This window comes from Arvicanthis niloticus, chromosome 19 (assembly GCF_011762505.2).
Source record: "Arvicanthis niloticus isolate mArvNil1 chromosome 19, mArvNil1.pat.X, whole genome shotgun sequence".
NCBI lineage: Eukaryota > Metazoa > Chordata > Mammalia > Rodentia > Muridae > Arvicanthis > Arvicanthis niloticus.
In genome coordinates, this window is record NC_047676.1 from 9,653,957 (window position 1) to 9,679,584 (window position 25,628).

General features: G+C 38.5%; 1 protein-coding gene across 1 annotated transcript in view; it reads right to left on the reverse strand.

The window, feature by feature from the left end:
* Ctnnd2 (catenin delta 2) overlaps nucleotides 1-25,628 on the reverse strand; it is an 804,610-nt gene that overhangs the window by 627,581 nt on the left and 151,401 nt on the right.

Below are 25,628 nucleotides of genomic sequence, written 5' to 3' on the forward strand. Positions count from 1 at the left end.
TTGCCTTTCGTGCATGGAGCATTGCTGTGATAGGAATCCTGAGTTATTGATAAAAAGGAGATTCAAAGATAAGAATATGTCACCATACAAACCCATTCCCTGAAGTTTAAAGACTGTTACACCACACGTTTAAGGTAGAATCTGCGGGGAGAGAGCTATCTGCTAGGCTTCCATCCTTTAATATCCAACAGCTGTCCCTTGAGCCCCCATCAGATGCCATCTGTTAAGCAGTTTCTATGTGGAGACTAAGCCTTGTCCCCTCACTCCACGTAACTTGTTTTAGAATGCTTTAGGTCACTTCACTTACTATAATTTCTCTCAGAATATAAACTGAACTTGGCCCTATGAATTCTACATAAAGCCATAGAAGCAAATCCCTACTCAACTTGAAGGGCAAGCTGTGTATTTGATAAGGTCAAATTTAATAACTAATATACCTGATCCTCAAGTATCATGAGTGTTATCCCATAAACAAGGGAAGAAGTAGGGCGTTGCAGAGATGAGGATAGAAGACTGAGAGCCAGAGGACCAGGAAGCTGATGTGAGATCATGCCTCCAAGAAATGGCAGGGAAGCTCTGTCTGTCCATGATAATTCAACAGTATGGCTGTCTAGATAGGACCTGAACAATAACAACGGTAACAAACATACCACTGTAGAAGAAGAAAAACTTATTGGGTCCCAACCTTAGTAAAAAGAACTCCAGGCAAGTAAGCAATGATGAGAGAGACACAGAGAGAAAGTTATCCCCAGAGATCCCTAACTGGTCATCCATGTCAAGTGCTCAGTGCTGAAATTTTATATACACAAGCAACATTAAACAGACGCAAGGGAGGATGTAGGACATACAGAAAAAGAAAGCGGGAGGAAGAGATGATGGGGAAAGAGAGGAGAAGGAAAGCAGGGAGGGAGAAAGGAAGAAATGGAGAAGGAGGAAGAGAGGGAGGGGGAGGAAGAAAGGAGAGGAATGGAGGGAAAGAGGAAGAGAGGGAGAGTAGTAGAAAAGGAGAGAGAGAAAGAGAGAGAGACACAGTGAGAGAGCACATAGAGATAATCTGCTGAAAAATCTTCGGAGATTATGAAGGTGAACCTCTTTAAGACCCAGCAGGAGCTAGGAATAACTAGAGTCTTTCTGTTTTATTCAAAGGAGGTAAGAGCTACTCAACTCTAGTTAATTCTTTGCAAAATAAAAGGATTATGACCACAAACATTTAGTTTATTTGTTTATTTGTTTGAAACAATGTAATATACCTCAGACTGACCTTGAACTTGCTATGAAGCCAAGAATGGCCTTGAACTCTTGACTTTCCAAACTGTATCTCCCAAGTGACAGCACTACAGCTATGTGTCTTCATGTCCAGTTTCAATCTGGTAAATTTTCGTAAGAACCAGCAAACACATAGTTGACAAGTAATTAAAAAAATATTAATATGATCCAAACAATATCAGCCTGTAAAACACATGCACAAGTTTGGTTGGCTTGGTGGTTCCAGAGGCAAATGCTGCTTCACAGTTAACATAGATTGGTGGTATTTGCAGCAACTGAGAGTGCCCCAATTTCATTTTCCTTTAACTAGGGTTTGAGAGTCAAAGCAACAGAGTAGAACACCCATGTCATCATAACTTATCATTGTATATATCCTGCCAATATCAAATGTAATGGAAATAAGCTATTAGCCATCATTCTTGTATTTATTCAGCAACTATTATGTTGAAGGTAGAGCTTATGGAGTCTCAGATATTTTGAGTAGAACCAAACACTGACCAGGTACAATGCTGAGGATATCCTCAGGAAGCAAAACAACCATTCCACGGGAATACTTAGTAAAGAAATAGAAAGATTTCTCTCAGTGTGTTAGGTATGGGAAAAAATAAACCTAATTTTACAATTATTTTTTGACTGTAATGTAAATCAAACAAACCAACACTTGGAATAAAAATATTGTATTAGTTAGTTGTTCTGTTGCTCCGACAAAACAACTTCAGGGAGAGAGCTTGTTTTGGCTTTCTGTTCTAGGATCCAGACCATCATGGTGGCAGGAGCTTAAAGCAGCTGGTTCCACTGTATCCTTGGGAACCAAAAAAACAATGATTGTTACAGGTCATCTCCCTTGAGTCTCTTTATTCAGTTTAGAACTCCAGCTCCACAATGCTGCTGCCCATCAGAACAGTGGATGTCCGTACCTTAATTAAAGAAATCAAGCAAATCCATCATAGACATACCCAGACATTTGTTTCTGTAGTGACTCTAAGCCCATCAAGCTGACAAGATTAAGCATCAAAGAAACAAATATGATGTGACCAATACTTCCTATCTTTGGCCAAAATCAACAAGTAATTGAAATAATTAACAAGAAGTCAAGGAATATGATGCAGGAGGTAGAAAATTTATCTTTTCTGGGTCACAAGAAATTTTAAAGGACTAATCAATGTCTTAACAAGGCATGTACTGGAATACTCATTTCAAACCATCACTAGCTCACAGTCCAACGACTTTTGTATCTTCCATGAAGTTTATATGGGGAGAACTTAATTTTCAACCAAAACTTGGCACACACCATTTTAAAAACAACAAATGGAAGATAAGATTTGCTTAAACTAATTCCTAACTTATTATCTGAGAACTGCAGTGCTCCTGCCATCAATCTAGCCTGGCCCTGACCTAAGATGGCCACCTACAGAGGTGTGAAGATAGCTCCACGTTCAAAACAGATCCAATGCATGGCACTGTCTGACATGAACTTCATAAAGATTAATTAACAATGCTCCTCACAGTGAAGGAGGCTTCCTAACCAATGGTCAGAATGACAGGTCCCATTTTTCACTTGGGTCAAGACATGACTACACAGTAACAGATGGTTAACATGATTCCGATGAGAAGGAGTGTCAGTCAAGTCCCACCTAGTGTGGTACTGAAGACACCTCAGCCATGTAGTGGCAAGCTGGACCTAAGCCCTGGAATCAGATTCTACTCAAGTCCCAGGTTACAGACAGGCACTAACATGGGTGCAGTTCCATTTGCTTTGGGGACTGGATGTGTTAGCTGTAGCTGAGCCTATCTATTTTAATCTTAATAAATTTGATTAACATTAAGACATTTGCCCCATCATTTGATTAACATTAAGACAAGTGCACTTCAAATCTAAATAGAGGTAGAACTTGTTACTTTGGAGGCCGTATGTCCACTCCAATTATTGTACAGCTATTTTCCTTTAGCTGTAGCTTTCAGAGAGAAAGAGGGAAAACTAGCTACACACATCTGTTTGGCTCTTTCCTCAAAGCCACTGGAACACGGGAAAATAATATGGTCACACATATTAACACGGAAAATATTTACAATCCTAATGTAAATCCAGTGAGACAGAATTGAAGCAACAGAAAGCGGATGCACTTGTCTGCAGAGCTTCAGCAAAAGGCAGATGTTGCTAGAAAGACATGAGAAATGTCTCAACCCAGGATCTCACAAACAAGAGACAATTTTCTTACAATTAAACTAGACAAGCGATCTGATGATAAACCCAGAGGGAATAGAAGAGAAAGCAGCCATAAGCATGTGAGGAACTGACATTTGTCAGTGTGGCATGAATAAATAATTTCCAAGTGGAAATTCGAATGCCCTTAAGGTGCAAGCATTGTGTGAAACCCCTACTAGGGTTCCTGACTGCTCTGTCCAGAGTAATGCCTCCAAATGTCTGTGTGGAAAAACAGCGTCCAGCTGAGCTGACCATCACCCAGAATACTCCACACCTACTGGCATGGACCAGGCTCCAGAGAATCAAGTATAAACAAAACATCTTTTCAATGAGTAATAAGATAATAAAAAAAAATCTGTAATAAATTATACAGATGTTTTAGCATACAAATACAATAATGTTGGGAATAAGATATCCAAAACTACATGGTACATATGAGAGTAATGAGTGTGGGGAGGTGTTTCTATCTTTTGCTTTATTCACATGTTTACAGTTTTTCTTCTCTAATAGATTACTTTATAAAAACCGGCATGGGGCGTATCCTCCAAAAATGTGAACAACTCTCAAGAAAGCATTGCAACTGTCCCCAAGTTAAATATCTTCCCGCTCCAACTTTCACTGCCCAGTTGTCCACCTAATAGAGTTATGTCCTCAGTGTCTCAGAGTAAGAGCATCCACTAAACTGTAGGCAGAGACTAGGGTATCCCCCAGGATGTCTACTCTTAGTGTTAAACAGTCTTCCACCCTGCAGGTAGCCAGGGCTTGTGACTTGCTCAAAACAACAGAATATGGGGACCATACTTCACCATACATACTGCATAACAGGGACTGCATTGCTGCCAGATTGGATCTTAACCTCTTGGCCAGGGTGCTGAAGTCATGAGCCTTGCTGGGAAAGCTTGCCAGGTCAGGAGCTGTGTGAAACCTTCCATAACCACAGGAAGTCCTGTGAGCTACAAGTACACTCCAGTCTTGGGCAAACAAGCAGCCGAGAAGGACAGATCTAAATTAATACTGTCAGCAACCTGAATGAACATGAAAGCAGAACCTTCTCCATTTGACCTTCAAGAAAACCCAACCCAGATGATCTCTCCAGTGCTGCTGTAACACTCTGAGCATAGGAACTGGCTGTGAGTCCCAGCTCACACACTGGGAAGAATACTTATGTGTTGTTTTAGACCAAATCTAAAATGAAACAAAGTCCAACACTATTCCAATGGTGTCCTGTGGTCTGAAGAAATCATGGTGGCAAAATTTGAGTGGCACTGTGCCCTTTAGATGTCTTCATGAGTTCATTGATGTTCTACTATGTAACATGCACCATTTATATATAAAGTTTAAGCAAAATTGGACCGATACGTATAGATGCATGTCACCAGGTGAAAGAACAGAGTGTTTAATCAGTACCAGCCCCTTATATCGGGCACACAGTAACAGTTTCTGACTATAATGTCATCTATTTGTGGAGTTCACAAATTATACAGTCTCTCCTACATCAAACAAGACTTTTGAGTCTTATGTCAGTTGGTACCCGTATGTCAATAATTTTGTTTGTTTCTGAACTTTCTTGTCAGAGAATCTGATACAAATTAAGATGAAAAGGAAAGGTGGTGGTTTGAAAATGCTTGGCCCATGGGAAGTGGCATTATTAGGGGGTCTCACCTTATTGGAGGTGGAGCCTTGTTAGAAGAAGTGTGTTATTGTGTAGGTTGGCTTTGAGGTCTCTTATACTCAAGCTTCACCCAGTGTGGAATGATACCCTCCTCCTGGCTGCCTGCAGAAGACAGTCTCCTCCTGACTGCATTTGGACCAAGATGTAGATGTCTCAATATTTTCACCAACCTGTCTGCTTTGATACTACCATGCTTCCCATGATGATGATAATGGAATGAACCTCTGAACCTGTAAGCCAGCCCAAATTAAATGTTTTACTTTATAAGACTTGTCATGGTCATGGTGTTCCTAAGACAGGAAGAGTCTCATTCTTCTGACTTTTAACCATTGCTGACCTCAGAAACAGCAGACCTGCTAGTCATTGCTTTCTCTCAAAGCACATAAACCATGGATGAATGATACCTTGCTTGATATGATAGACTTCCCATGTCTATTTACAAAATAACAACTCCCCAATTACTTCTGCATTCTCAGTTTCATGCAAATAATGTAACTGCTGAAAGCTGTATCAAGTCCAGGGAACCTGAACAAAAGGCAGTCTTGGAAATATATTGTCAATTCTTCTTGTAAGTCAAAAAGAGACTCCAGAGAAATGCTATGATAGATGACAAATGATAACATATCATGCCTCAAACCAAAACACATGGCATGTAACAGCCTAGCACATGGGGACTGTTAAATGTTCAACCATTTTATAGAGAAAACAAAGATGAAAATCTTAATATTTTCCTAGTCTACAGAAATCAGAGAAGTCTCTAGCCCCTTGGAGCTTCCATTTATACATCTTCAAAACAACAAGACAAAATTAAGTATTTCTGAAACCTCTCATAGTCTATTCCTCTAATTCTAAAATATAAGTTGTGACACTACATGGTAACTATTTTATAAGAAATAAACAAAACTAAAAATATTTCTGAACTTGTAAACTTTTTGAAACATAAGAGTGCACTGAATTAATTTATCAGTAGTAAAATTTGAAACTACCCAGTAGAGTTGACTGTGTATTTCCTGCCATAAAATGCATCTCAGTTTACCCTGGAGTAGGAATTGTTAAGCACTACTGAAGAAGAACAAGAAATTGTATACAGTATATGTGTCTTACTTAACTGGCCCATCAGAAGTGTCTGGCAGAGACTAGAAGAGATCAAAGTGGCTTCAAAGTTGTTATTCTTAAGCAATAGCAAGAGAGCTGGTCTCCAGCCCCCAACACCGAGAGGTGTCAAAAATCTTTTATTCAGTTACTCTGGGAAAAATGAGCTACACCATGACATGGCTTGTATGTGTGTTTCTTTGTCTAATTTAATCATGTAACGGCATCTCTATTCTCCAGTCTGTTAAGATGCTTGTCAAAATGTCACATAAGGAAGATGATGAATGAACACTCTATTCTAAAATTATACAAAACAATGCAAAACACTTTCTGTGTTATTTTTTCTTGCTTGCTAAGAACATGCAGTGATCTACAAACCAATGTAAAAAGTTGGAAATTATGCAGAAAGCAAAGAGAGCAGCACAAAGAGAATTGCTCCCTTCATTAAAAAAAAAAAAAAGTGTAGACAAAGGATTCAGAAGGCTTCAGGAGTGTGCAAACGATGTCAGAAAGTCTGAGGATGGTTATATTTTAACATTGGGAGATTTTTTTATACAAAACAACATTAACATTTAACTTATATTTCTTTAGCTAAAACATACTATGTTGAAGTTGTCACTAAAGTATATGCCCTTCTCACTAAATTAGATGAAGATATGATTAAAAAGTATTTTTAAAAATTATTACAGAGATTTGAAGCCTGTAGTGTTTCTTTAAAATCCATAGGTGCTGTGCATTTTATATTAAATACAAAGCATTGTAGACAGACATGAAAAGAGAGTTTTGCACATTGATAATACTAATATCAGCACGGGATGAGTCATCTAAATATTTTGGCTTTAGGGAGGCAAGAATAATTCATTGTTGTCTCAACCATTTCCATTTTTCTCTATTTCCTAAGTCAGATGAAAGTTTAAAGGTACCATTGATCCTCCAGGCTACAACCGCATACTGGAGGTTTTCTGTGTTTGTCAAAGTCATTCAAATGCTATAGAACAATTCTTTTTACCTATAGTTCCTTCATATCCTACTTTATTTCCCAGTGTTCCTCCTGGGATTGAAATATTGCCTGTTTCCTACCACATTACAAATTTCCATAACCTTTCCATCAGCATCCACCACAAGTCTACTGGGGCCATGGTTTTCCCAAAGAGCAATCTGTTCACTGTACTTCCTGCTTTCAAACAGAACCATAGTTACTATATGTAGGATGGTAATTTTATTTGAGATAAAGCATTCCTTCCGTCTGAGAGATAAAACTCTTAAGAGACAGGGTGTTCTCAAGAGAGGCAAAAACATTCTGCTCTGCAGGGTTGTTCTTTAAGCTCATGGTTAACTCAATAGCTTCAGAAAGTCCCTGAAACTGATGAGATTTCTTTGACTCCATCCCTCCACAATAGTACATAAGCAGTAGCACCTGCAGCTACCTAGAATAGGTTTAGATCAGCATACCATCCTAGAATAAGCAAAGACCAACAGAGGCACATGAGAAAGAGAAGAGCTCAGTAGAGGCTCAGACCAACTGAGTTACCTGCAAAGGACAGTGTCTTGCAGGTCGTACAGTATGTTTCAGGTTTTCAGCTCATGTGAGCCATCTCCCATCCTAGGGTGGGTTTTGGGTGTTACAACTGTCTTTGAGCCATTTCTGCTTTTCTAAGTAACATCTCACCCATATCCCTGTAAGTAATGCCAATAAAACTCACTGGTTCACACAGCTGGACTTCGGTCTGTCATTGTTCCTTGCCTGGGGTGATAGACATTTGCTCATATTTTCCCAGGAGTAATGTCACACAAGAGCATAACTATGCCCCTCTACCTTTGTGGTATTATTATTTTTTCACTGTCTACATGATAGAATGAAAATTCCCTTGTCTGAACACGTCTCCCCTGATGACTTGGAAATCAGTTCTTAAGTCAGAGTGGTAAAGAAGATGATTTGGGTGAAAGGAAAAAGGGCTGGGTGATTGTCCTCGTAACTGTATGAGTCACCACAAATCTATGCTGGCGTCATTTTCACATAAATCTTTAATTTTGTGTACCCAATTCTTCTCCTGCTGTCTCCTCCACTAAACATACCTGAAAGTCAAGGCAGGAAACCACCCAGACAGCATTTTCAATAGGCAAGAAGAGACAGGTAGAGTTGAGCCAACTACTTGCATTAAGTTTTGCTTAATAATTCATTTGTCCTCTGTCATGGAAAAATAACATAGCTTACTACTAGACCCTGCAACAACTTAAAAAATGTAGAAGATAACAAGTTGTCATCACCTGCCATTCTGAATATTTACACAGACATTGTCAGTCTTTAAGTGCTTCAGACTTTTTTTGTGTTTATCTAGGTCTCAAAGTGGAGTCCTTGAGAGACACATTCTTCTTATTATTGGCAATTTGATGGCATTGCTCTTTCACTTAATTAGCTACACTTTAACGTGCTCCACTTTGCATACACAACAGAATGATTATGTGGAATTTTAATATGGAAATATCTAACTGTCCATACCAAGTTTTTTGATATTATATGCCCTAGTTTCATTATTGTTTTTCATACAAAAACAGATAACATAACAATAATACCTAACATAATCCTATGCATTCTTCCTGCTATAAATGATCTTAACCTGTTATTAAATGTTGCATTTGAATTTCTCATAACTCCTCAAGATAGACATTCTTGACACTAACTTCAATGATGAGGACGTTCAATGGGACAGAATGATGTTAAATAATTACAACATATACCTTTCAACACTTTTGCTTTTTTTTTTTTTTTTTTTTTTTTTATAAAAATGAGGCCATGCATAGCTCTCTTTTGGATAATCCCTCATCTTGACACGTTTCTATATACCAGCTGGAAGACTGATTTTTTAGCAAGCTAAGCTTCTCTAAGGAAGCATTAACTGTCAGCTGGACTGTATGATTGGATATGTTTTAGTGTGGAATAAGATTGTATGAGTGACATGCTCCCTGGGTCAGGTCAGAGGATGTCTTCTGTGACTTTTAGTTAATATTGTTATTAGTAGAAGCTCAGACAGTGGCCCATGGTTAGAGCTTATAGTCCACATGAACTGACTTAAGAGCATTGGTTTCCCAGTTTGTGGACCTGTGCAGTGAGCTTAGCTAAATGTCCCCTGAAACCACATCATTCGGTTCAAGGTCAAATCAAACAATGTTTGCAGAGGTACTCAGCAAACTATATCAACTATCCTTTCATTAAGTCAACAGGGAGAAAATTGCCTCGACCTCTAACTCCACAATTACCTCTTCAGAAAGCTTAAAGGTCCCCAGGCTCATGTGAGGGTTCACAATGATAACGCTTTCCCTACATTTCACAGCAAAGTGTGGGTGGTCTATAAAATAATTTCAGGAGCAGTTGATACACAAATCAGCTCCTCTGCAGTCTTACAGAGCACGTGTCAACATTCATGGACAAAACCTAGTAACTTTTGATTTTCTTGCAAATAACACTAAGAGATCAAGAATATGTTCAAATATCTGCACTATTTTGTTCTTAATTCACCAAGGGATACTGATCAAGATAAAAATAATTTTATACAATGCTTTAAATAAAAAAAATATAGTGGTTTGTACAAATGTCAAGAAGTGTCATTAGCTCTAAATTAATTATTTAACAGTCAATTTCCTAAGATCCTGAATAAATTGGTATAATTTAAGTAATAGTTTTATGGTTTGGAGAATATATGCATTACTTCAGCATACATTAAAAATGGTAAAATAATATTAAGGGTGTAGAATTTTGTATTCAGAAACATTCCACTATCACCATGCTTGATGGCTTAAAACAAAGTCAAGAGCTGAAAAGATGGCTCAGTAGTTAAAGAAAATGCACTGTTCTTGCAGAGAACCCCAATTCTCTTCCTAGCTCCCACACCAGGCCCCTCACAAAGACTACCTGTAACTACAGCTCCAAGGTATCTATCTGATGCCCTGTATTGACCATGGAGGCAACTGCATTCACATACTCAGGAGCCCCTACCCCCACAAGCATATATGCACACATACATGCACACAATTGAAAATAAAAACAAAGAGGCACATATGGAGGCACCTGCCTTAAATCCCAGTACTCTGGAAGCAGACACAGAGCTCTATGAGTTCAAAACCTGCCTGAACTATATTCAGGACAGCCAAGGATACATAGCAACATCTTGTTTCAACAAAAAAAGCAAGGAAATGAAGGAAAAATAAATATAAAAGCCTTTAAGAGAGAGAGACAAATAGGACTATAATAGCAGCCGTTGAGAGCACAATTATTTCGCAGTGTTAAAGTCTTCTGTTTCAGCCCAGAGGAGACACAGAATAAAGGCAAATGAAGCTACTATCCCATTCTTAGCAAACATGATTATATAATAACATGTACACAGGGGAAAGGAACAAGGACAGCAACTTAACATTTTCTAGAGGAAATATTATTGGCTCTCACCAGAGAGAACTGATAAGTGGTTGCTGACATGGCCCTTGTGTGCAGAGAATCCATGTTAAAAATCATTCAACCTTTGTAGAAACATTTAGCATTTGTGTCTACATAGAAATTTCAATTATTCACATACGTACAGCATTTTCCCACAAAATATTTTTTTGAAATAGCATCTCAGTATACACACAGGCTGGGCTCATGGGTAGTGTCCTTATGCCTCAGCCTCCTGAGTACTGGGAGGACAACCTGGCACTCTTCATAATCTTTTCATCATTAAAGATTTTCTGCACGAATCTTAATACCATTCAAACACTCTAAAATTAAGTTTATATCAACGGGAGAAATGAAATGTGCTACATAGCAACAACTTCAGAATGTCCTTAACACATCACAGTGGAAGTCGTGGTCAGTCAGAAGAATCCATCAGTTGAATCCAAACACAGAATTCTGAGTGACTGCTCTTCCAAATCTGTGTCCTGGAAGGTTGCCGAATGAGTCAGAGAGAGCACCGAGGGGGAACCCTGAGGACTCCACACTCACAGACATACAAACATGGAATAGCTGTACAAGACTGTGGGCTTGGCAGCAAGTTCAATATTGGTTTAAATGAGAATTACATTCTACAGTTAATTTCATTACATGGGGTGTGTGTTTGATGTGAGGAATGGATTAATTTATTTTTGAATGGTACTTGAAAGATTTTTTTTTTACCTCTCTATCTCTGAAAACACACAGAATGGATCTGATAGAAAAATATCCATGCTGATCTAAAATTTGTAGACAAGATAAAAAGGAGACCCCCCAACAAATCTGACTGTGGTTGATTGTACAGAGAAACAGATCTCTCCCTCAATTTTAAATGTTTCTACATTCCTATGGAGGAACTTGTTCCATTTTGTTTTGTTTAACTGTCATTTTGTTTTGTTTTTCCTAAAGTCCATTGACTGAATTTCTATTTCCTTTCCAATACTTCTCCATTCAGGTAAATTTACAAAGCCTAAGGAAGTGAATTTGGTCTTAAGGTAGGGAAATTTGCTTTTGAATCCCACTTGGAAACGTAATAGTCCGTGACCCTATATAAGTTACAAAATCTCTCTCAGTCCTGTCTTAATTTAAACATGGTGAACTGCTATCTTGTGAGAAAAATAATAAGGATCCAGGGATATAAATAAGGAAATAAAAAAAATATAAATATTTTTTACACATTGCTGTTAGCGATTCCTGTCATTATTAAACAGAGCAACAGTCGCTAAGTGGAAATAAAATACCTCATGCTTTTTGTTGCAGATTGACTGACCCCAAGTGCCCAAAAGTCCAGAGTGCTTGGGGATAGAGGGCTCTTGTCTCTATCCCAGTACAGTTTCATATGTAGGGAAGATGTGTGTTGCTGCCATGTATGTGCTTCTCACAAACACATCTTACAGAGGACTATCTCAAAGGGATGCCAAACGCCTTCCTGAAGCATGTCACCTCTAATCTGTCCCTGCTCTCTGTACATGGTAAGGAGGGAAGCAAAGCAAACAGGGTAACATGCGAAGGCTCCTTTTCAGTCAACCCTGGCTGGTTCCTGGGAATAACTTCTTTACAGTAACTGACTTAATTGAAGACCTTACCTATGAGTAAATGAGCCATTTTGCTTAAGGAAATAGCCTTTAATTAACTGCAGAATGCCAGCCAAGCCACCGAAACATGTAGAAAGCAGATTTCTCCCTCCTACTCTTTCCTGGGAAGTTAGTACTAGGAGAGTTTGCCAGAAGTCTATAGCCTGGAATCCTGCCTCACATCACTAAAGTTTTTAGAAGACTCTTATAACATCTCCAGGACAAACACATGTCATGTGTGTGCCTTCAAAGGCACAGTATGTCATATTGCTTTATAAAGGTATACACACCAGATCCCACATATGCAACCTAGTGAGAATCTTTTGGATTTTGGCAGCTCAATTTGAATTACTCAAGCAAACACAAACAAACAAGTAAAACTGTTCTTTAAAACAAACTAAATCAAACAAGAAAGTCTTTATCAAAACAATTTTTGTATATCTCACTAACTTTTTGAAAAAAAAATCAAACAACCAAGTACTCTGGCTTTTTTTTTTTCTTAGAAAAAAACAAGGCTTCTGATTGTGCTATGTTTTGCTAAAACTCAGTGTGTTCTACTCAGTGCACAGTGCTAGACAAAAAAACAGAGCACAAGTCAGATGTCCACGTCAGTTCACCTGGACACCCCCAAGTCATCAGCCCTTCATGACCAGCTTAAGTTTGGGGCACTGTACACAGTGTCGGCCATTAGGGTGCTGGGAGAGCCACCACAAAGGTGTCTCCTACAAAACTGTCTTGACCCAAAGTGTATCCTGGTACAAAGTGTATCAGTTATTTGTCTCATTGCATGGACAAACTGCAATGAAAGAAATACTTACTAAAGGAGGAACCATGTATATGGGCTCACACTTTGAGGCCCCAGCATGACAAGGAAATCATGAACCTGAGAGCTGGCCATGTTATATCTGGTCTCGAGAAGCAGAGCGAGATGAATGTCTGTTCGTCTCCCTTTCTCTTCTTTACTCTATCTGACATTTAGGGTCAGTCTTCCGAACTCAGTTAACCCAATCTAGAAAATTCCTCACAGATGGGATTTGTCTCCGAGATATCCTAGATACTGTCAAGCTGGCAATCAAAATAAACCAGCACGTCAAGGTAGATATGATACTGCATCATTCTTGACTCAGAAAGCTTTTTGAAAAGGCAGATGTGGAAGCACATGACTTTTATTCCCATATTTGGGATGCAGGGGCAGGCAGGTTTCAATGAGTCTGAGCCCAGCTAGGGGCCAAGAAGTGAGATCCTGTCTCAGAATGAAGAAACCAACAAACAAAAATCCCAAACAAATCAACAAAATCTTTTTGAAAAAAAATTTGGATGCCAAAATGGTTTATAGTTTAGTTACATGCGCAGATAACAAAATATGATAATGAAAAACATACCATTAATAAAGGAAACACATATTACTTAATCAATTGATTTATATGCACACAGTATTTTTAAAAAGATCACAGTTATCCAAGTTCACATCAGATATTTTCATCCTACTAATATACGTGTAACAAGAAAGACGTCATCAGATGTTGGAAAAGAAGTAAAAAAAACTGGAGCCTTCACATGGGTGACATCTTTTCCAAAACATTTTAGTGGCTCTTCAAATGTAAAACCTAAATGGTCATGTAGACCAGCATTTTATTCATGCATCTGAAGTCAAGATAAAATTTTAAAAAGTCCACAGGAAAACACACTCAGAAATATTTACAGCATCATTATTCCCAATAGACCACAGAACTGCTTGTATTCCCAGTAAGGACTACTGAAAGTCTACCTCAGATAAGCCAGGCATAGGAGACCAAGCTGCCTGGCATCTGTGTGGTGAGCTCCAGGGTCCCAGGTTTGTGAACTGTCACCCATACTGCAGTGGGTTTTGTAGATGCAGCTGTCTCTGAGACCGCTTCCCTTTATCAGTAACCCCCACCCACAGTCCTGTAAGCCACTCCTATAAAATTCATTGCTTCACCAGGTTGGGCTTGGATGTTATCCTCACCTTGCTCTGCCATTGCTTCCCTGTCTGGGGTGAGCAGATGTTTGCTCACACCTCCACGGAGCAATTTCACACACTAACTTGGAGTCTAGTTAAAGCAATCCAAATGTTCTTCAAAGGAAAGGGCACCAATGAAGTGAGGTAGCTGTTGACACAGAAATATAATTGGGCCACGAAAGTTGGTAGGACCTGTATGCATGCCACAAAAGTGAATTAATTAGTCCACTTGTCATAAAATGATAGTTCCTATCAATTTCTATCAATGTTCAGCTGCACTGTCTATGCAGTTCTAATTTTACTTAAAATATTAAATAGTCAAGGCATTGGAAAGGTTTCCAATGCCTGCCTTCGGTGCAACCCGGGAAAGCTCCTGGAATGACTGTTTCTCATCTTATCATAGATGTGGAGTCACTGGAATTATTAAAGCTAAGTTATTGGACAGCATTCCATGGAGGGCTGAGGTGCTGCTCCCAGTGTGAGTGGAGTTCCCAGAAGAGAGAGTATTTTTTTTCACCCTCAATTATTAATTTTAAGAATAAATTGCCATGTCTTTTGACAGGAGGTCGATAGCAGGCAATTACAGGTCCCTGACAAGTAATGAGAGCAGGCAGTATTATTTGTTAGTGGTGCTTTCTTCAACTAATATATGATGTGAGTATCATGCTGGCATCTTTTGGGATTGGGCTTCTCTTCTCTGTCATGCATGTGCCAGCACACGGGGCCTACATTGTCACCTCTAACAGAAGAGGTGAGTGTCAAATATACACACGCAATCGTTTGTGTGATTGCCTAAAACAATGCTGAGAACATCTGGAATGAACTTATTCCCTGTTAATTCATTTGGGTGTAACTTCCTCATCCAGGGACATAAAATCCCAGTTGTGTAGGTTGCAAATCCATCCCCACATGACTCAGTCTATTGACTTGGTAAAAGATGCAGTTTAGCCTTGTCTGTCTAAACGTTGAGGATTACATATCAAAGTGATTTTTTTCCTTTGTTGCCTTAATGGTATTGAGTTGTTCTTAAAAAAATAATAATTAGGTGAGCAGTCCAGCTGATTCCCGAGGCCGTGGGAAGAGTGTGGATGTCAGAATCCATCATTAGTGAAAGAGGAGAATACTGATCTTCACATTCCTGTGGCAGCAGGTCACAGGGCAAGCTCATTTAGAGCCCGGGCCTTGAACCTGCACATGCCTTTTAAGATTGTAGCCTAGTGACAGCAACTTGAACATGATTGATAGCCTGGCTCAGGTATGTTTACCTATGTCATTGATACATAGATAACTGAAGTCCAGAACACTGACTCCCAGCAACAGCAATGGCACTGAAGCAGAACTGGATCTAACTCTCCGAGCATCACACGCTGCATGGGTAGCTCAGTAACAGTCCCCGTGCTAATGAGAGCCTCATTGACTATTCCTTCAGCGGTTGCTGATAAAACTGCTGGCCCCTCCATTTCCCTAGCACAATGGAACTCAGACCACTCAACCTAAGCAGAACCTTGGTTTTAGGAACATGCTTCACTAGGAAGAATAACAGACCACAGACCACAGACCACTGAAAGAAATTCAGGCTTTTACCACAAGTCTATTACTATATGAAATACACGAGACTGTCCTGCTGCGAAAGCAATCACTAATTCACAGCTCACACTCCAGTGACTGTGTTAGGTTTCTCAGCTATCTCCTTAAGCAGAAGTTTTAGTAGGTAAGCTGAGCAAATATTCGTCTTGGGAACTTTTGCCCTAGGTGGATATATTAAGCAATAAATTAAGCAATAAATAAATAAAATAAAATGTTTTTATTTAATTATATGCCTGAAGGAATGGTCTGCATGTGAGTTTGAAACAAAACAAAACAAAACAAAACAAAAAAACAAAAAAACAAAAAACAAAAACAAAAAAACCCCGAATACTATGTATTTTATAAAACAATACAATTTAAAAGAAACATAATATATACTCTTTTTCAAAAGCATTTTAATTTGAGATATTGCTTATCTGTTATGTTAATGATATCTGTTAATGTTAATGTCCATTAACACTGACATGTTAATGGACAAAGATAGTTTAAAATAGTTATCAAACAAAGTAAACATGGTATCTCCATAACCACATTTTAATTTAAAATCCATGGAAGGAAATCTTGGTATTTGTAGATTTCCCACAACCTGCAAGCGTTACCTTCATCATAGGACCATAAAACACTTCTGTGCCCTATAATAAGTACTGTGTTATTGGAATCATTCCTACCCTACATTTGAACTTTTGAACAGATACATCCTAAGCTGGCAGAATTTTGGTGCTGTATTTCTGACGAAGAAGTGCCTTCCCTGTTTGCTCTCCCTGGAATTCCATTTGTTCACTTCCTACTTCCTACACTGAGGAAACCACTCACAAGGCATCGATTTTTTATACTCCAGGAGTCCCTGCTTTGTTGTCTTGCTTGAGGCCTTTATCAGTAATTAATTATGATATATTTTCCCAGTGAGTTTGTAAGGGTCATTAAACTCTCTTTCAAAACTTTGCTGCAGGCAGTCTCTGTCGAAGCAGACCCAGTGACTTATGTACAAGGAAGAATGACATGCTGTTGCCTTTTCCATGCTAACAAAATAGGAACAACTGGAAAGACCAACAATGCTATAACATTCAAATAAAATTAGACTGTTAAATCATTCACAGTGGTTCCATATTTCATACCTATTAGAAAACTACTAAAAAGAACATTTAATAATATCAAAAACACCACTGACATGTTAATGGACAAAGATAGTTTAAAATAGTTATCAAACAAAGTAAACATGGTATCTCCATAACCACATTTTAATTTAAAATCCATGGAAGGAAATCTTGGTATTTGTAGATTTCCCACAACCTGCAAGAGTTACCTTCATCATAGGACCATAAAACACTAAGATATCACGTTTTAAATGTTTAATATCATTTCATGTGATGAATATTTAACAATGATTTCTTTTGAAAAATATGAAAGAATAATGAGGGCCGCTAAAACAGTTTTCAAAACCCAAAGTGCTAAATGCTTCTTTCCTGACTAGCATGCAAGGCTGCGTCATCACATGTTGGGAGCCACGTGAGCATGACAACATTCGCCATTACAAGATGGTGCGGGTATCCTGTTCTCCCACTAGTAAACAACTAACTGCGCAGGTGCAAGAGGCAAAAGCGCGCCAAAGTCACTGCCCATCCCGGGGTGTATTATGGGTAATGAGTGAACAGCCAATCAGAAGTGAACACGTCACTCTAGGGTGTATATAAGCAGTGCCTTTTACGGGCTTTGGGTCTTTCCACTTCTGCTTATACAAAAATAAAGCCTCGCTGTGGTAACCACCCGAACACTGCCTCACGTGTCCTTTTCGCGGGCGAAGACAAAATACCTCAGGAGAAGCAATAGAGTACACTTAAGCTGTGAGCTGTGGGGACAAGGACATGTCCATAGTTTTAGAGTTAGTGTCTCATGACTGTTCCTTGTAGCAATACCTCCCAAGCCTCTAAATAGCTTGTTACCCCTATTTCTCCCTCACTTCTAGGCTTGTGCATCCCCTGTCTGATACACAAACCAGTAGGCCCACCCTCTGACACTTCCAGACTGTCATTTTCCTCTGTATACAGAACTCATAACACACCCATCTTCCTTCTCAAGGACATGCAGAGCATGTGTCCCAGACAGCAAGCATGCAAATGCCTTCATCCCCGTCTTTTTCTTTACTGAGTTGAATAGGGTAAATAACTATAAATAGCAGAATTGTTATTGCTCTGAGGTTATGTCCTACTTTGTTATAAACTGTATTTCAAACTACGGGGACCCTGCTGTGTAGGCTCCTATCCATGCCTTCCATTCTGAATCCACACCTTGAAACCCACACTGTTCCTTAAGCAGCTGCTGATCTAGTAAGAAAACATAAGGGCTACCATGCTTTCGTTATGTCTTCCTTTATCCATGCAAAGCTTGAGACAAGATCTAAAGTTTAAAAGTCAAGAATACAGCAACTTTATTTTTAATTTTGACATGGGGAAAAATTTCCCTGCAAGCGTTATGGTATGTCTAATCCTTGCCATTCTGACTAAATGAATCCAAAGTTCACTGGTCTTTGCAGATAATCCTCCCTGTTCTTGACCTTTCCCAAAGGTATTTTAATTTCCTTTTCTCCATGGAAAATAACTCTGTCATTACTTTCACAAGATACTTTCCCAAAATACTGTTTGGAGAATGCTTAGCTGTGTGATGGGAGCAACAGCTGTCTTTGCAGCAACACTAATCATATTAATAGATCATGCAATATTATGCAGAACTGGGGAATAGTAATTAAGAAAATATCTTATAAGGGTAAGAGATAATCTTATCTTTAAAATAGTACTCTTCATTACTGTGTTAAGGCACTGTAACATTATAAATGTAGAAGTTATGAAAGAAGAAAAGTGTGACAACTTTTGATGGATCAACATAAAAGACAGAAATTCCTTTTAAAATTGCATATAACTAGAAAGGTTTTGAATCTGAGTTGGAGTTTATTGGGAAACATGTTTCACATGTACATGAATCATAGGGTTCAACAAGGAGACAACTATTCAGGGGAAGAGTCAGGCTGACCCAAGTATGGACATGGGCTTCTCAAGGGTAAGTCACCATAAAGCATAAGATTTTTAAATAAAGTATACAAGTACACAGTGGAGGGGTCTGGCCAGAGAGGAAGCTTGCAAATGCCTTCATCCGTGCCTTTTCTTTTGCTGAGTTAAATAGTGTAAGTGACTATAAACATGAGAATTGTCCTTGCTATCCAGAAGTCATTGGCATACTAAACACAGACCCCCTGAAATGCCTTTAAAATCAAGAATATGATTTATAATGCAAGTGATATTGGAAGAATAAGTAAAATTAGTTCAGCAAGAGGACATCAGCATCTAAGGGTATTTATCACTTTGAGTGATTTCTGCATAAATCATTTGAAATGTAATAATATGTAAAACTTTGCAATATTTATGTTTTAAAACTCATCACATACATAGGTCATAAAGGCAGGTTCCAAATCTGAGAACTGACCTGTGTAATCAAAATCCTGGGCACACAGTAGGAGCCTGGTAAACACTGTTGAAAAATGTCTATACACAGCTTAGCATGCACCTGGAAATCATCTGTGTGCATCCTATTCACTATTCAGTGTATTTGGATGATAGAATTACTTAAAACACCATTTATCTAGCTAATATAGCTTGCAAATATCAATAATCACTAAAACTTCTCAATTAATTTATTCTGCCTTATGCAGAAACAAAATAAAACATACAAACAATAAACAAACAAACAAACAAAAAACCACCTTGGAGAATTGGGGAGGTGACTCAGGGAATAAAAGCACTTGTCATGTAATGTTGAGGATCTCAGTCTGGATGTCTGGCACCTACTAGAATACTGAGTGTATGTGGCAGCCCACCTATAATCCCAGCCATGTAAGAGGCATCCTTAGATCAAGCTGGCTATTTAGACTAGAGAAGTTGATGAATTCAAGTAAGCAATACTTCAATATATAAGGAGGATGTTGATCAAAGAAGTTACTAGACATCAACTTCTGACCTTTGGACACACATATACGCATGCAAAGAAGCACAGATGCATGCACAGCACATACATACACACATGCAAAAAATAAGTTATAAAAGCTCAGCAGGATACTAGCAAGCATGTGATTATCAAATTATACATTGCCCAAATAACAGGGGTGCTATTTTGAATCAAATGTATATTTCCAAGTAATTCATAGTACTGCAAAGAACAAATATAATATTCAGATTCTGTCTTAGGGTTGTATTGCTGTGAAGAGACACCATGACCAAGGCAACTCTTATAAAGTACAACATTCAACTGGGGTTGGCTTATAGGTTCAGAGGGTCAGTCCATTATCATCATGTCAGAAAGCATGGCAGTGTGCAGGCAAACGTGGTGCTAGAGTAGCCAAGAGTTCTACATTTTGAACCAAAGGTAACCTGGAAGACACTGTTATCAGAGCAGCTAGGAGGAGGATCTCATTGCCCACCCCCACAGTGAAACAATTTCTCCAACACGGCCACACCTACTCCAACAAGGCCACACCACCTAATAGTGCCTCTCACTCCCTGGGCCAAGCATATTCAAACCACCACAGATTCATTGCAAAACAAACACAAAGGCCACTGTTGAAAAAACATGGTTGAATATAAATTCAAGTCTAAGAGATCACACCAGTATCCTAGCATCTTTTTAGTGAATGCATATAAATGAAGACCAGAGAGATTTTCCTCCAGATCACAGGCACGCAAGCTTGCCCTCTGGCAATGAGGAGTAAACTCCAGATCCCTCTTTCCCACCAGAGAGAAAGCCAGGCCTTCCTCACATTCTTCTGCTCCACTTTACACAGAAGGGACACAAAGGCCAGATGTGTTTTCTCTCTTCCTTACTCAGTTTCTTCATGTTCATCACTTTGGCATGAGTCGTGACATTAGCACTGGTGGCTTTCCATTTCCTAATTTTAAAATTCCCATTCTCAGGCTCAAATCGTCCATTGACAGTGTGACTACGAATCCATTGTCTCTATCTGCATTATAGTCAGTGATCTTCTCACCCAAGGAGTCTAAGACTTAGAAATAAGACCTTTCATCCCTCAGTTCTGTGTCTCTCCTTCTCTAACTTGCTTCGGCTCAACTCCTTACAGATTCTGAAGTCATCAACTGAAATCAGTAGACAGGGCCATTGTGATGACAGTAAGAGCAATAACCAAAATTTCCTGAACAAGCCCCAGCCAGATCACCTCTGAAACCATTTTCTTTGTCTCGATTCCACTGAAAAAAGTTAAATAGTCTCCACTGCACTTATACACTGGATCCAATCTACTCTTGTCCAGTCATTGACTTTCTGGTCTCATCAGTTACTCATGTCATGATTTCCATCGTCAATGATAAGACTGGCTCCCTTGAATCTTCTTATCCACATGAACCCAGACATCCTTGAATTCTGAAACTAGTTGCTTATCTGTCATGATCACCTGTGTCATCATAGTCCTGAGTACACAGTAGGAATTTGGTAAACATTACTGAACAATGCCTTTGACTTCAATGAAGGTACCCACTGTTCTGAGCACATAGTAGGAGCCTGGTAGACACTACTGAATAATGCCTTTTGACTGCAATGAAGGTACTCAAGCCTACTCTACTGTTTATCTAAATAGTTGGCATCAGGTCTCACCACACAACATACCCCATACTTCCCTACTCTCTTTGTGAGACACATTCAATTACAGGGCAGTAAATAAACATTCAGTGTCTCTCAAAAAAATCTCACAGGAGAGATTTGGTATCTTTTGGAAATGAGATAGACATTTTGAGAAAAAAACTTATCTATGGAATATAACTATCATGGTTCTATTTATGCTAAAACTAAAAAGGAAAATCTATCAGTTAAATGGGAGTCAAGAGAGGAAATTGCAACAAAGAGAAAAAAAATCAATGAACACATTTCCGTTGAACAATGCATGACTGCTGTGTTCAAGAACTCACCGTAGACATTTTATTCACACTTTCCTGGAGATAGGGAGCACTTCATAAATCATGGTATTCGATGACTTACATTTCAATCCATGGTTATAAACTAAAATTTATTTACATTCAATGTTAACTACGAGCCTGAGTCTCCTTAACAATGTATCCTAATGAACTCTACCTACTGGAGTTTCATTGTGCACATTACTTTAGTGTATGTGGAAAGTGTAAGGTTCTCAGTATGTATGTTGGGTAGATTAAGGAATTATTCATCGTTCTGCATGGTCATTCAGAACACATGCCTGACATACCCACCCCCCCCAAAAAAAGACTTTCCTGCTGCAAAAATGACTGACATGCAAAAACATGGAATGAGAACACAATCTGGTATCATAAAATATCATATTTGAAATTCCATGTTAATAAATGGATTTCTACTCAAGAAAGCCAGTTTTCACATTTACCTATAGAAAGCAGGTAAAATTATATTCTTTACAAGAAAAAATACAAAGATATAGCATATATCTTTAAAGATAAAAATGCATAACTTGGGTTGTAGAGACAGCTAAGCAGTTAAGACTATGCACTTCTGCAGAGAATCTGACAAGTTCCCAGCATCTGTTGTGGTATCTCACACTACCCATACCTCCAGCTCCAGATCCTATACCCTCTTTTGATCTCCAAAGGCACTTGCACAAATAGCATACATTTACACAGATAGCCATACATACACATGAAAGTCAGTTTTTCTTAAGACATAATATTTGGCAGAAATATCATTAATTTGTCTAAACTGTATGGATAAGAGTTATACTTAAGAAAAAGAGAAAACCCTTAAAAATGATGTAGTAGTAAAGTTTCCCAATGCATAAGTTGGGCTGTGTGTATCAGGTCACCCCAAGAATGTTCCTATATTCTTCTTGTAGGTTTCTCATTCCATCTAAGCAGGCACTACTCATCAGATCACATGACTTCTTTGGACCTTTCAGCTTGCTCTCTGTTATGGAAGGAGTTTTATTCCATCTCATCTTAATCATCTACCACAAAAAATTCTCAGCATTGTTCTCAAAAGCCAAAAATAAATTCATTAATCTCTTAAAAAGAATGAATCCTTAGATTTTATTATATTTTTTCTCCTCACGAATTTTGAAAGTAGAAGTATAGCTCAGCGTTACAGGTCCAGGGTAGTATGAGTGGGCCTTTGGACTCATTCTCAATAACTCAAGAAAGTGTGTATATGATAGGTGGGTGTATTGTAGCTATTTTATTTATAGCAATGATGTTTGGTATTGTACACATCATCAAAGATGAAATCCTACAAATATTTTACACTCAAACTTTCCACTAACTTCTGACTTCTATACTCTCTATGAACACAGTGTATTCATATCTCTACCTAAATAATCAGACACCATAATCACAGTTAACACTTTTTTCTTTCTCTTCTCTATAATATCACAAATTAATATCATTAATTTTAATTAATTTGATTTTAAATTTTAGTTTATTTATTATTATTTTTTTCATCCGATATATTTTGATCATATTCTTTTCCATCTCGAATCTTCTCAGGTCCTTAACACCTCACTATTCACCCAGATTCAACTATTTCTTTCTAAATCCAACTTTATACTCTTTTGTTTTAAAGACAAGGCAACACCATCAATACCTTTTATTTATACAGTGTCTCATAATTTTGGTTTTTAAATGCTATAAATATGGCTTAAACTCATTTATTAATAATTACATTATTTACAGAAAGAATTTGTCATCATTTCAACACTTTGATAACCAATATTCTAGGTTTTGTGAGACCACCCCAAATAAGAATTGTACTAAATATTAGATAGATTATAGATAGATAGATAGATAGACAGACAGATAAAATCTGAAGTTGTAGAACATATGTTCAAACTTGACAGGATTCAGTACTCTTTTTGTGTATTTAGAAATGTCACTTCCAATAACAGTTCATACAAACAGATCATTTGACCAAAGAAACCACTGCAGAGACCATTCTGAGCCACTGTGTGAGTGCTGAGAATGGAACCCAGGTCTTCTGCGAGAACAGCCAGTGTTTCCATCCACTGAGCCACCACTCAACCCACTTTTCTACTTTTCAATGTTTAATTTACCTTACTATTGTTAATATTGTGTTGCTTCACACATCACATGTTCCCTGATAGTTTGCATTTTCTGCCTACAAGCCCTCCTGACCATTGCCTTAAATCAACTATCTCCCCATATTTCTTCAGATCTGCTTATTTTTTTCATGTTTACAGCTATACTCTTTTACTTGGACATTTTTTCCCTATATGTTGTAAGTTAATAACTTTAATTTTGTGATGTTGATCCACATTGGCATCAGTTAAGTCCTCCTCTGTACTAAATTAAACTAACTGGAGAGGAAGTGGGTGCCTGCCCATATCTGAATCTGCTACAAACCCTTCATGATGTCCTCTGCAGACATGAGTCTTTCAAGTCCCATCCATTTGGGTACTGCTATGATTAGTGTGTTTGGTAAAATAGATTCTATCTTTCTTTGAACCTTCAAATATTAATATATCTATAAAATCTTAAAATTATCATTTGTTAACAAAATAACCACAGAGATGACATTGGTGACAATTACCTAAACATGGGCAGGGCATGTAACTTGGTAGAGCACATTCCTAGCATGCAAGAAACACTGGACGTGGTCCCCAGAATCTGATAAGCCAAGCATGTTGATACACGATTGTAATTCTAGTTCTTGTAAAGCAGAGGCAGGAGAATCAGAAATTCAAAGTTGGTTCCTTTAGATTCATAGTTTATGCCCAGACTAGGTTACATGAGGCTATGTCAAAATTACTAAGCAATTGTCTAACTATATGCATGACTTTGGGAGATAGCAATACTGTGAAGACCTGAAGTTTCTCTACACAGGACCTTGATGTGTGTCTTCCCACTCATTCTAAGCTATACTATTATTGAGTCCTGTGATTAAAAAAACACCGTGCTTGTCATTAGACACGTCTGTCCTGCACTTTCCTTGTTAAATTGTCTTGTCACTGCCTGACTTTCTTACATTTTATCATTAAACTAAGGTCAGGAAGACTTCAAGGTCAAGTAAGACTCCAAATTAGCTCAGCTGTACTGAGGAAGCACCTTAAATTCCAGGACTGGCAAGACCCCCTGCTGGGCTCCCATCTCCACTGTTCCTTACAAAGATCAAAAAACTCATGAGTGGGATTTTCACTAGAAGGTTGTCAGAGCAGAACAAGCCCCTACTTAACTCTCTCTCATTCTAGACTATCAGATCGATCTATTCAGCCCTCCCCTGCAGCCCTATTTACCCGCAAACTTCCTGAAGCAGGGGTTGGGGGTACACTTCCGAGAGGATCATTGATCTTTCCTGTCAATAGCATCTCCTTTAGCTTTTCTGATAGATTGACACACAGGTGGCTTCCTACACTTATCTAATCAGCCCCTCTTATTAAACATTATCTGCTTCCTCGGCAGCCTTTCATTCTGCACACAGAACGGCGACTGTTCTTAATTGCTCCGCCTTGGCGCTCTGCTCCGCCACAGAATTCCTGCTGATAACCGTGTGTCAATTTCCACAATGTTTTTGTTAAGCCAGCAGCATGGAACAAAACACCTCAAACTCAACGGCAAGCAGAAAGAGGTCCACAAAGACAGGTGTGAAGGAGCACTGAGGCCTGACAGAGAGGAGGCTGTGTCAGGGACAGTGATGTAGAATAGAGGAAGGTGTGTCAGGGACAGTGGAGTAGACTAGAAAGGATGGTATGCCAGGAAGAACTCTGGACAAAATATCATGAAATAGACTGTTCTAGTGCTCTACAG